The sequence below is a fragment of the Balaenoptera musculus genome, chromosome 1 (genome assembly GCF_009873245.2).
Source record: "Balaenoptera musculus isolate JJ_BM4_2016_0621 chromosome 1, mBalMus1.pri.v3, whole genome shotgun sequence".
NCBI lineage: Eukaryota > Metazoa > Chordata > Mammalia > Artiodactyla > Balaenopteridae > Balaenoptera > Balaenoptera musculus.
Window position 1 is genome coordinate 126,218,909 of NC_045785.1, and position 10,461 is coordinate 126,229,369.

At 39.5% G+C, this 10,461-nt stretch overlaps 1 long non-coding RNA gene across 1 annotated transcript; it reads left to right on the top strand.

Annotated features, from left to right (window-relative positions):
• Positions 1–8,280: 8,280 nt before the first annotated feature.
• On the top strand, positions 8,281–9,464 carry LOC118903260. Its single transcript, XR_005021759.1, has 3 exons — positions 8,281–8,495; positions 8,774–8,971; positions 9,068–9,464. It is a non-coding gene; the product is annotated as an uncharacterized LOC118903260 (long non-coding RNA).
• Positions 9,465–10,461: the final 997 nt, after the last annotated feature.

The window sequence follows — 10,461 nt, forward strand, 5'->3', positions numbered from 1 at the left end:
TTTTTTTTAAAATGTTTGTTTAATTAACAAAAGGTGATATAGAAAATCTAAACACTGGTTAGCAATCCCTAACGACCAGGAGATGCTTAAAATTTATTTGGAACTTAGAGTCTGGAAGTAAAGACCCATTTTCCACAACATTTTATACATCACTGTTTTGGCTGCTGAGACTAACTCAGAATATGGGACCATAGAGACCTTGCAGTTGCACCAAGATTTTTCCGTTCATTGTTCCTACAGTTTGGATTCGGCTTCACAACCATACCTGGGACTTATTAGGCCAGGAAGTCGAGGAGTTGGCATGTGTTTTTATTATAGTTAAACTTATCTGGATTTAAAAGGCATTAAACATCTTCTGATTTCTTTCCTTTCCTTCAGTTGTACAAGAATGTTTTAATTGGATATTGTAACCGAAAACGTTCACTCTGCACTGATCACCTGGAGATCTGTTTTCAACCCTCTGAAGATTCCCAAATGTAGGCCTTCCCCTTAAAAGTCCTTAAAGCAGGGTCTTTAAGCCTATAAAAGATCCATGAGCCCAAGATTTCCGGCTTGGAATGCTTTGGGCCTCAGTCATCCAGTTTCATTCCTTGTTCAATTACCCGGATAGCAGCCAGACCCTGGTTTCCCCTTGTGCCTTGTGGATAAAGTCATCATTATCTTCATTAACGAAAATGAAAATTCAAATTATTTGCACGGAATTCATTCCGTTGCTACATATCTCCTTTCCATCATAATTTAAGAAGTTTAAACTTGGTACACAAAGCACATTCTGAGGATGACCGGCCAGACGTTGTTGAAGGGCTTAAGTAACAAAAGAGCAAAATAGTGTAGGCTGGGTAATGGTCATCTAAATTGCACTCTAGGCAACACCAGCACTATTATCAGCTCCCATTGCAATGAAATGAAGATGGTTTTTCCAGAAGGAGTTTGCATTCAGCCATAGTGAATTTACAATGGAAGCTTTCAAAAGTGACATAAGTGTCTCCTCAGTTAGTCTACTCATAATTCCAATTAGGAACACACTGATTAGCCCCAGCACACAGTTTCTGGGAGAATCTTACTTCTATTATCCTGACTAATTTCATGAACCCAGAGAAAAAGGGAGAAGTTTATAATTCATTATGGCAAATTATGCAAAACTAAACCTCTGAAAGGCTGTATCTATACAAAGATATGAGATTGACCATTATTGATGTTTTTCCTAGGAAGATGGGAGAGCTCTGAATTCAGATACAGAATGAACTGACTGCCTCAGAAGTGCCCTGTAGATACAGTCCATTCAAGTAGGGGAAAATGCTAAATATCTGGCTGAATTTTGTCAGTGTGTTAAAGCATTTATTTTTTTCTAAAAGCATTTCGGAAGAAAATAGTGGGCGCAGTTCATTGGAGCACATGCATATGAATGTGATAAAACGCAGTGGTTTGCATAGCCAAGATAAAATGGAATGAATGACAAAACAAATTTCCCCAAAGGTAAGTTGTATCATCATGTTTATCTATATTGACCAATCTTTCTTTACCCCATCTTTACCAGCACTGCTCTGGCCAAGCCGCCTCACTGAAATCTTTACTTCCTCTCATATGCCTTGTCAAGCCTCTTTTCACAGCTATCACAGTGATTTAAAAAAAAAAAAAAAAAAAGGATCATGTTACCCCTGCTTATTTAAAACTTATCAAAATTCCCATTGCATTTTGAATAAAATACAGATTCCCCTCAGATCTCATTTCTTATCATGTCTTTCTCAATCATTATTTTCCAACGTCACTGACAAACATTCTGTACCTACAAAACATCTCTGCTTCTGGGCCTTTGCATTTCTTAGGCCCACTGCCTGGGGTTCACTTTTCCCTGAATTTGACCAGTCTAATTCCTTCTAGCAATCAGGGCTTAGTCTTTTCTAGGCATCTTATCAAAAGTAGCCTGCAGATTTTTCATTATCACGTTATCTTGTTTCATCTTCTTCATAAGGCTCTCATTATCTGAAATTATCTTTATTTGTTTACATGCTTAATGCCGTTCTTCCCCACCAGAATGGAAACCCAAAGATCAGGAGCCTGTTTGTTCTGTGCACTGTTGTATTGCCAACATTTTGACATATATGAAGACCATGTGCCATTTTCTAAATCAAGATTCAGAATGGCTTACATTTTTTGCAGAGAGGGCTTGTGATCAAGACTGTATGAAGTCGGAGGGATATGTTGTGGATATGTTGTGGCCAGGGATATGCTGTGGCCAGAATTAAGGATGGCCAAGGGACAGATGGTAAGATGATGGGCAGTATGATATTGTAGAAAGTATGTGAGCTTAGAATCAGACCTGAGCTCAAATCTCAGGCTGCCTTACTAGTTGTGTGACCTTGGGCAAGGTACTTACAGCCTTAGTGAGGCTCACTTTCCTTATTTATAAAGAATAGAGAACAAAGAACATTTACAAATAACTGTTTCACAGTGTTGTGAAGACTAAATGATATCATGTGTGTAAAGTGACTAGGTCTGTGCCTTCTACATATAGGCTCCCAATAAGTGGTAAATTATTGTGACAGACGTTACTTGTTACCTATCCCATAGCTATAGTCCCTTCTTTGATAACAGGGCCCTAATTTTGTTCAGGGTGGTAATGCCTAGGCCCAGATGATGAATCATGTTTCATCTAAGACAATCATTAGCAACCTGTTCCCCACTTTCCCAGCCTCCTTTGCAACTACAGGTGGTCACGGGACCCAATTCTGGATGATGAAACTAAGGGAAAGTTGGCTGTGTGTGTGTAAAGGGGGGAAGGGAGACTCCAGGGAGGTTTCTGCTTTTCTGATACAAGGACAGACATCAGTGATGCTGTATATGACTGCCTCCCCCCGCCACCCTTTCTTCCTGCCGTGAATATTGAAGTGATGGCTTATGAGCAAACATCCTACAACCTGAAGAGAAAGCCTTGCCATTTTTGAGCCACGGAACCAATGCCAGAAACCATTTACCTGCACACATTTTTGTTATATGAAAATAACAATTCCATATTTACTGAAGCAACTGTTAGGTTACCTGCTACTAAAAGTAATATTTCTAAATGGTGCAAATGTATATGTGTCTGTGTGTATGTATATGTATGTGTAGGCTAGTAGAGCATTTAAAGTTGATGGTAGTGAGATATACGTTACTAGTACCCAAAGTTAGCTGGTTCAATGTCACCAGGATGTTTACCAAGTAACAGCAGGGATGGATTGCCAATTTATTCAAGGTCACACCTTAAACATGGTAGAGGTTAAGGATGTGGATTTTAAATTTCATTAATTAAAGCTGATACTCAGGATACCCATCCCTCCAAAACACGGGCTACATTTTATTGTGGAAAACAATAGTATGTGTATTTATCTAAAACCAAGTTTTAAAAGAAATCTGCTTTTCATTTTCAATGTTAACCTCATTTTATTTCCTTTTATAAAAACTGAGTATATTCTTTTTATATTTTTGGATATTTGAGTAAAGAACAAACAGCATTTACAAAATGCTACATTTAAAAAAAACTTATTTTAGATCTTAAAATTTTAAAGTGTTTATGAGACAAATGTTTTTTAAAATAAAACTGACATTTAAACTAAAAATGTTCTATTGTACTATGTACTATATAAAATACATCATGCTATATGAAATATATTTTTAGAGGCTAAAATTTAAAAAAAATATGGTATAGTTTTAGGTACTTAGCTAACTGTTAATTTTCATAATAAAAGTAAAATTTGTATAGTGTTACTATGCACCTAATTGTTCTAAAATCTTAATTTATATTAACTCATTTAGTCTTCTCATTAGTCTTCTCTATGGATTTGGTACCGTTATTATTGTCATTCCAATTTTATAGCTGGGGATACCGAGGCACAGAGATACTGAATAATTTGTCTCAGTAGAGCTAAGATATGAACCAAGGGACCCTGGCTCTAGAGTCTGCTCTCTTGTCTGCTATGCTTTGTTGCCTCCCAAGTTTACTCATTATACTCCATATGAGCATAGTTATATTACTTGTTAACTTGTGCTAAGCTACATTCCTTAACACATTTCCTATTCACTCCTTTTGCTGTGTATTTAAAGATTTTTTTTTCATTTATTATCCCATATACTTTGGAATAAATGGACTTGCCACCCTCCCTTATCCTATTCCTCCCAGTAAGCTAACAAGTTGAGGTGGATCTCTAGCACTCTTGTGCACTCAGCCAATTAGAACAAAACTCCTTCTGATGCGAATCCTAAGCCAAAATTCTCACCCGCCTTAAGAATAAAGATCCTTAAGAATAAAGGATCAGTTGCCCTTTGGGGACACATTAGGAGCCATTGCACTAACCACATTCAGCTTGTAAAACTCTAGCTTGAATTCTGCCATTTCTATTTAGTTCATGGCCTGCAGTTCCGGGGCTGTGTATATCTTATTCCATACTCTGGGGGAACCACACAAGTGTTATCTTTTCCTTTGTCTGTCTGTCATTGTGACTTAGGAAATATGGACAAGGATGAGGACTACCGATTTTATGGATGAAACAAAAGTTTTAGAAAGGGAGCGGGACAGAGCACCCCTTCCGTTGTCTGTTCCATGATTAGGCTGACTATGAGAAAGGGATAAGAGAAAAGCAAAAGTCAGACGTATTTAAAGGAAGAGAGTAGAGAATGTGAGAATAAAATGTGGGAGAAGGGCAGGAGATTCAGAGAAGAGTGAGAAAGTCAGCAGGTCTGGGTCTTGGGGGTGTGGGACAGGTATATGAAGAGTGTTGGAGAAGAAAAGATCTGCTTCTTCCGTGGCTCACTTGTGGAAACTACAGTGTTAAAGGAAGCTGCCCAGAATGGCCTCTCTGCTTGGATGCTCCTTAGGCATCAAGGAAATAAATAATTAAGCCGAGCCCTGACCACATCCTTTTTCTCCTGGCATTCGTATCCTCCCTCCATTCTCCAAACCTTTGATATTATCCCTTAAATTAATCACTCATTTTCTCTTTGCAACGTCCTGTCCTGGCATCTGCAGCTTTCACTTCTGTGAACGGCTTTTGGGTACTCTCCACTCAGCAGCCATCCTGGATCAGATCATGTCAGAAAGCCGCTTTTCCAGTTATGGGAAAACCACAAGAAAGTTCCTAAAATGGCACTCCCAGCTTGCTCCCCGCAATTATGTTTTTGTCTCCCCCTTCTCGCTTTCAAGTTTTTTTTTTTTTTGGAGTTTTGTATATGGAACTTAGCTAACAGGAAGAAGAGATTAGTAGCGTTAACTTTTGAGCAAACTCCTTAGAGGAGTTCCTCTGAAATTTCTGTAGCTCCATGATGTAGGTTGACTGCTGGCTCTTCATTTTCCTTTCACTCATCAGCATCTCACAAATTCGCTTCTGCTCCTCTGCGAAGTCTGGTCCTACCAAAGTTTCTAAGAACCTCCCCGTTCATGACTCAAATAGAAACTGTTCAGTCCTTTTGTTAACTGAGTACTTTTGGTCCACATCTTTCTTTCTTCAATCCCCAAATCCTTGTGCCATGTATTCCTCCCAGGTTGTTCCTTCTGATGTTTTTCCCCCACTGGTTCCTCTTCCTCTGTTTCATCCTTACATTGTAGCTTCCCTGGGCTTCTGATTCTGTCATCCTTTCCCCTTCCTTCACCTTCTTCCCTATTATGGGTTGAATTGCATCTCCTCCAAAAAGGTATGTTAAAGCCCTAATCCCTAGTACCTTAGAATGTGAGCTTATTTAGAAATAGGGTCATTGCAAATGTAATTAGCTAAATTGACATGAGGTTATACTGGAGTAGGATGGGTTCTAAGTCCAATATGACTTGTGTCCTTATAGGAAAAAATAAATTTGATAGAGCATGTGTACAGAGGAGGCAGCCACGTGAAGAGGGAGGAGGGACTGGAGTTATGCTGCCACAAACCAAGGAACACCAGGGGGTTACCAGAAACTGGGGGAGGCGAGGATGGCTACTCCTTGAGAGACTTCAGGGGGATCATGGCCCTGCCAACATCTTTTTTTTTTTTTTTTCCTGCCAACATCTTGATTTCAGACTTCTAGCCTCCAGAACCATGAGACAATACATTTCTGTTTAGCCCTGGTTTGTGGGTACTTTGTTCTGGCAGTCCTAGGAAACTAATAACCCTCCCCTCTTCTCCTCTCCCCTCCCATCCCTCCTCCTCTTTTCCCTTCTTTTCTCTTTTCTTCCCTAATCCCTGGATAACAACATCTACCCCATGACTTCCATTATCACCTATATTCTGACAACTCTCAGGTCTCCTGAACTCCAAAACCAAATTTATAATTTCCCACTTATCTTCTTCATCTGGGTGTTCTGCAGACATTTGAAAGTCAACACATTTAAAACGGGACTCAGATTTGCTCTTCATTCTATGTTCTTGTGGCAGGTTGTATTTTCCTAAGATGACTGCACAATGTATCTCACTGTGACATTGTAACTCTGTTCATCCAGAGTTGAGGGTCTCTGTTCCCTCCCTGAACCTGGGTGGACCTTTGTGACAACCTTGACCAGTGAAGTGACTAGTAGCAGAAGTGACCTCATGTAACTTCTAAGGCCAGGTCATAAAAATTCCATTCACTTCCACCTGGTTTTCTTGGAACACTTGCTATTGGAACCCAGCCACCATGCTGTGAGAAAGCCTAGGCCACATGGAGAGGCCAAGTGTAGGCACTCTGGTCAACAGCTCCAAGTGAGGTCCCAGTTGACAGCCAATATGAACCTCTAGGCATATGAAAGAGGAAGGCTTTGAGATGATTCCAGCCACAGCCGCCATCTGACCGCAACATGTGAGAGATCTTGAACAAGAACTGTAAGGCTAAGGCAGTCAGCCTCCAAAACCATAAGAGATGATCACAAATGATTGTGTTATTTTAAGCCACTAAGTTTTGGGAATAAATCATTATGCAGCAATAGATAACTGCAGTGGTTCTTTATTTCGATTAATAAAACAACATTTAGTCAGTCACAATACTTTATATTCTCAGTCATCTGTAATTCTTTCTTTTCACTCACTCCACAAATTTAATCCATTTTCTAATTCTTGCCAATTCAACCTCATAAATTTTTGCTGAGAAAATGCTCTTCTTTGTATACTCTGTTTCCCTGCCTTATGGATACCATTGTAATAATGCATATGAAAGAGGATGAGGCCTTAAACTGACATCTTCCAGGCTTCCATTTTGTCCTGATTGAATCAATCCTCATGCTTATGTTAGAGTGATCTCTTTAAAATACAAATCTGACCATGTCATTTTCTTGCCTGTCACCCTCTGAGTTAAAGATAATGTCTTCTTATGCAAAGATACTCATTATGCAAGGTCCTCCATAAGGTGGTTCCCAAAACTATCTTTCCAGATTTATCACTTGGCATGGCACCCCATGTCCCCAACATTCTAGCCACTTTGGCCTATTCATTTTGCCCTAAGTAAGCATCATCTATGCTTCTGTACTTCTGCCCATATCCTTCTTCTCCCTGGAATGTCTTTATGAGTTTTTCCTGTCCTAGATTACATACCACTGTTTTGAAGGACTTTATTGGAACATTCTCTTGTCCCCCAGCAGAACTACATTTTTTTCCCTCTGCTGTAATAAAACCTTGCAATATCTCTCTCATTTTATTAGAATTATGTTTTACTAGCTGTCTCTCCTATCAAACTGAGAAACCTCTAGTACTAGAACTACATGCTAGATTTAATATTAGATACTGATGATTCTAAGAGCAGCAATGTATAATATAGTTACACCATTCATTCAATCATTCATTTATTTGCTCATTCACTTATTCCTTTACCAAATATTGTTTACCAATGGCACTCTATTCCCAAGGAAAGAGGGAGCATATAACTTTTCTAATTTGTCTTAGAGAGCTGAAAACTCAAGCCATTGTCTTTTGCTGGGAGAGCTCACAGGATATTTTGGGAACAATTTCAATAACAAAAATAAAACACATGTTTATGAAACTAAACACTGTAATAACCACTTTACATATATCATTACACTTAATCCTCATAAAGATACTTGAATGTAGATCTTATTGTTGAGTAAACTGTTAAAGACTAAATAGCTTGCCCAAGTTAACAGTAAATAGCAATGCTATATTTGGATCTAAGTCTGTTTGGTTCTCAAGTTCATTTTCTTTCCATCATAGGTCATATTTTCTTCTCCTTTTAGTATCAGTGGTCATCTCTTTCGTAATTACTGCATTGTTGGCATTTCCAGATCACCTACGTGTCCATCTACTAAAATATCTGGTGGGGAGGTGGGACACTACTAACCCTGACAGCCTTTCCACCTAACTTTCCAAATTTCAGTTCCCCCAGGTGTCTAGTGAGTTGTCCTTTATTTCTCTTCCATTCTCAGTTATTTTGAGCAGTTTAGAAGTTGAGTTTTCATGAGGCTGCACTGAGAAGTTTGATTAGTCAGGCAAAGATGGACTTGAGAGATTCTAATTAGAGACAGCCTTGTGTTCAAATAAGGCATGTGGGAGGAAAGTCACAGCTGAGTAAGTAAGGACTGTGGGTGTGGCTGTGGCATCTGCGTGTGGGTCTTTGTGCCTGTGTGGGTGTGAGAATGCAAGCATATGTGCTGTCTGCAGCAGAAGGCATCTGTGGCTGGAGTGGTTCTTGCTACCACTAGGCATTTTTATTGTCTGCCTGTCCATGTGTTCTTAGGTGCACATGTGGCTTCTCCGTGGGTGTGCCAGTCGTGTCTGTGTATGGGTTTCTCTGTGTGCGTGTGGAGGTGAGGAAGGAAGAGCTAACTTCTCGATAGCTTTTCCAGACTTCCATCAAGAGCCCAAGACTCAAAGTGAAAATGCTGTCAGATGCTTAAATGAAATTTGCTACTGATATCTTAACTAGGAGGCATGGAAAAGCCAGAAAATGGAATCAACAATCCATTACATCCCCCACTCCTCTTCTTTCTCCAGTCTTAAAAGAATCTCCTTCCTCATCTCCACCTCATCCCTTATCTGTCCAGGTGAATTATTTTTCACTCTGCTTGCATGTCATCCAACTGAATGATTGTTTCTGTGTTTCTGCCTCTAAACACTTCTGTGTTTTTGCCTCTAAAAAGGAAAGAGAAGAGCTGTGAGATCCGGAGAGGACCGGCAGGTGAAATGTCTAGACGGGGGGGGACACAGGGAACCACAGCCTGCTCTGCCGTGTTGAATCATCACGTTGACTACATGCCAGGCATTGTGTTATAATATGGTCACACCACTGCCCCAATGTCCCCAAGTGATAGGCTAACAACCAAGAGGAGATAAAAGATAAAATAACAGGTAGAATTATGGTGGAACATGAAACAGATCAATCAATGAAAGCAACTATGTGAATTGTAGAATATAAGTTCTCTTTGTGCTCTATCAAAGTACAATTTGCAAAAAATTTGACCAACGTAAAAAATTTATGAAAAAAAATAAAAAGAAAAAAATCTATGAAAACTGTCTAATGCAGAGTTTCTACTAATACCTGAGTCAGACTTCACCCCTCTCCAAACATTGTAACTATTCTACTTTGGCTGGTGACTTTGATTTCTAAAAATGAAAAATATTTTGTTTTTACATTCTGTGGCTTTTGTATAACTAGAGGGGGTACATTTGAGAGAGAGAGAGGAGAGACAGAAGAGAGAGGACAGAAGAAGAAGAGAGGGAAGGATGTAACATGACTGAGATGTATTGATAGATTTTTATTCTTCTATTGAATGACAGCCATACAATCAGAACAGCAGTGAGATGCTTCCTCCTAAGTTGGAAAAAGGAGAAATAAGGTTTGCCATCTGTGGGAGTAGGCCTGGAGACTGTAAATAAGTGCCTGAAGTGTTTGGGAACACGAAAAGCTCCAGTTAAGGTCACCTGGGTGTAATTTCAAGCAGGCAGTTCTAGAATGTGATTTTAATTTAGTAATGGGAATCCCATTGTATTGTACTTCATATGGAGAAAGAGTTGAATGCACAGAAGACAGTTCAGTCTGGAGGAATAGAAAGGGAAACTACAACTGAGCAGTCCAGAGACAGGGAATTAGGAGACACAAATAATCACTGCAGCGTATTGTGGGGCAATGATCCTTCATCCCACAGCCCCACCTCTAGCATGAGTAGGAGATTTTGTTTAAGATCATGCATATTTCCATTTGTTTTTATTTTCTGCTCACTAAATAGCATTTTCATCATGAACTGTTCTGCTAATGAGAAGGTAGTACCCTGGATGGGAAAAATATCATTATTCTAGAACCTGGAAGGAGTATCTCTCCCAGAATAAGTGAAGGAAGGGACAGTCTAATTGGACTGATAAACTTCAATCTCCTGTGAGTTTGATTAGTTTGATTAGTCTTCCCAGGACTGATGATGGAGAGACGCTGACAAGGTAAGAGCCAGATCCAGAACTGTATCACCTGTGAGGCCCATTGGTGGATGGGAAGCTGGCCTTCCTCTGGAAAACACTCTGCTGTTAACTACATTGAATACTT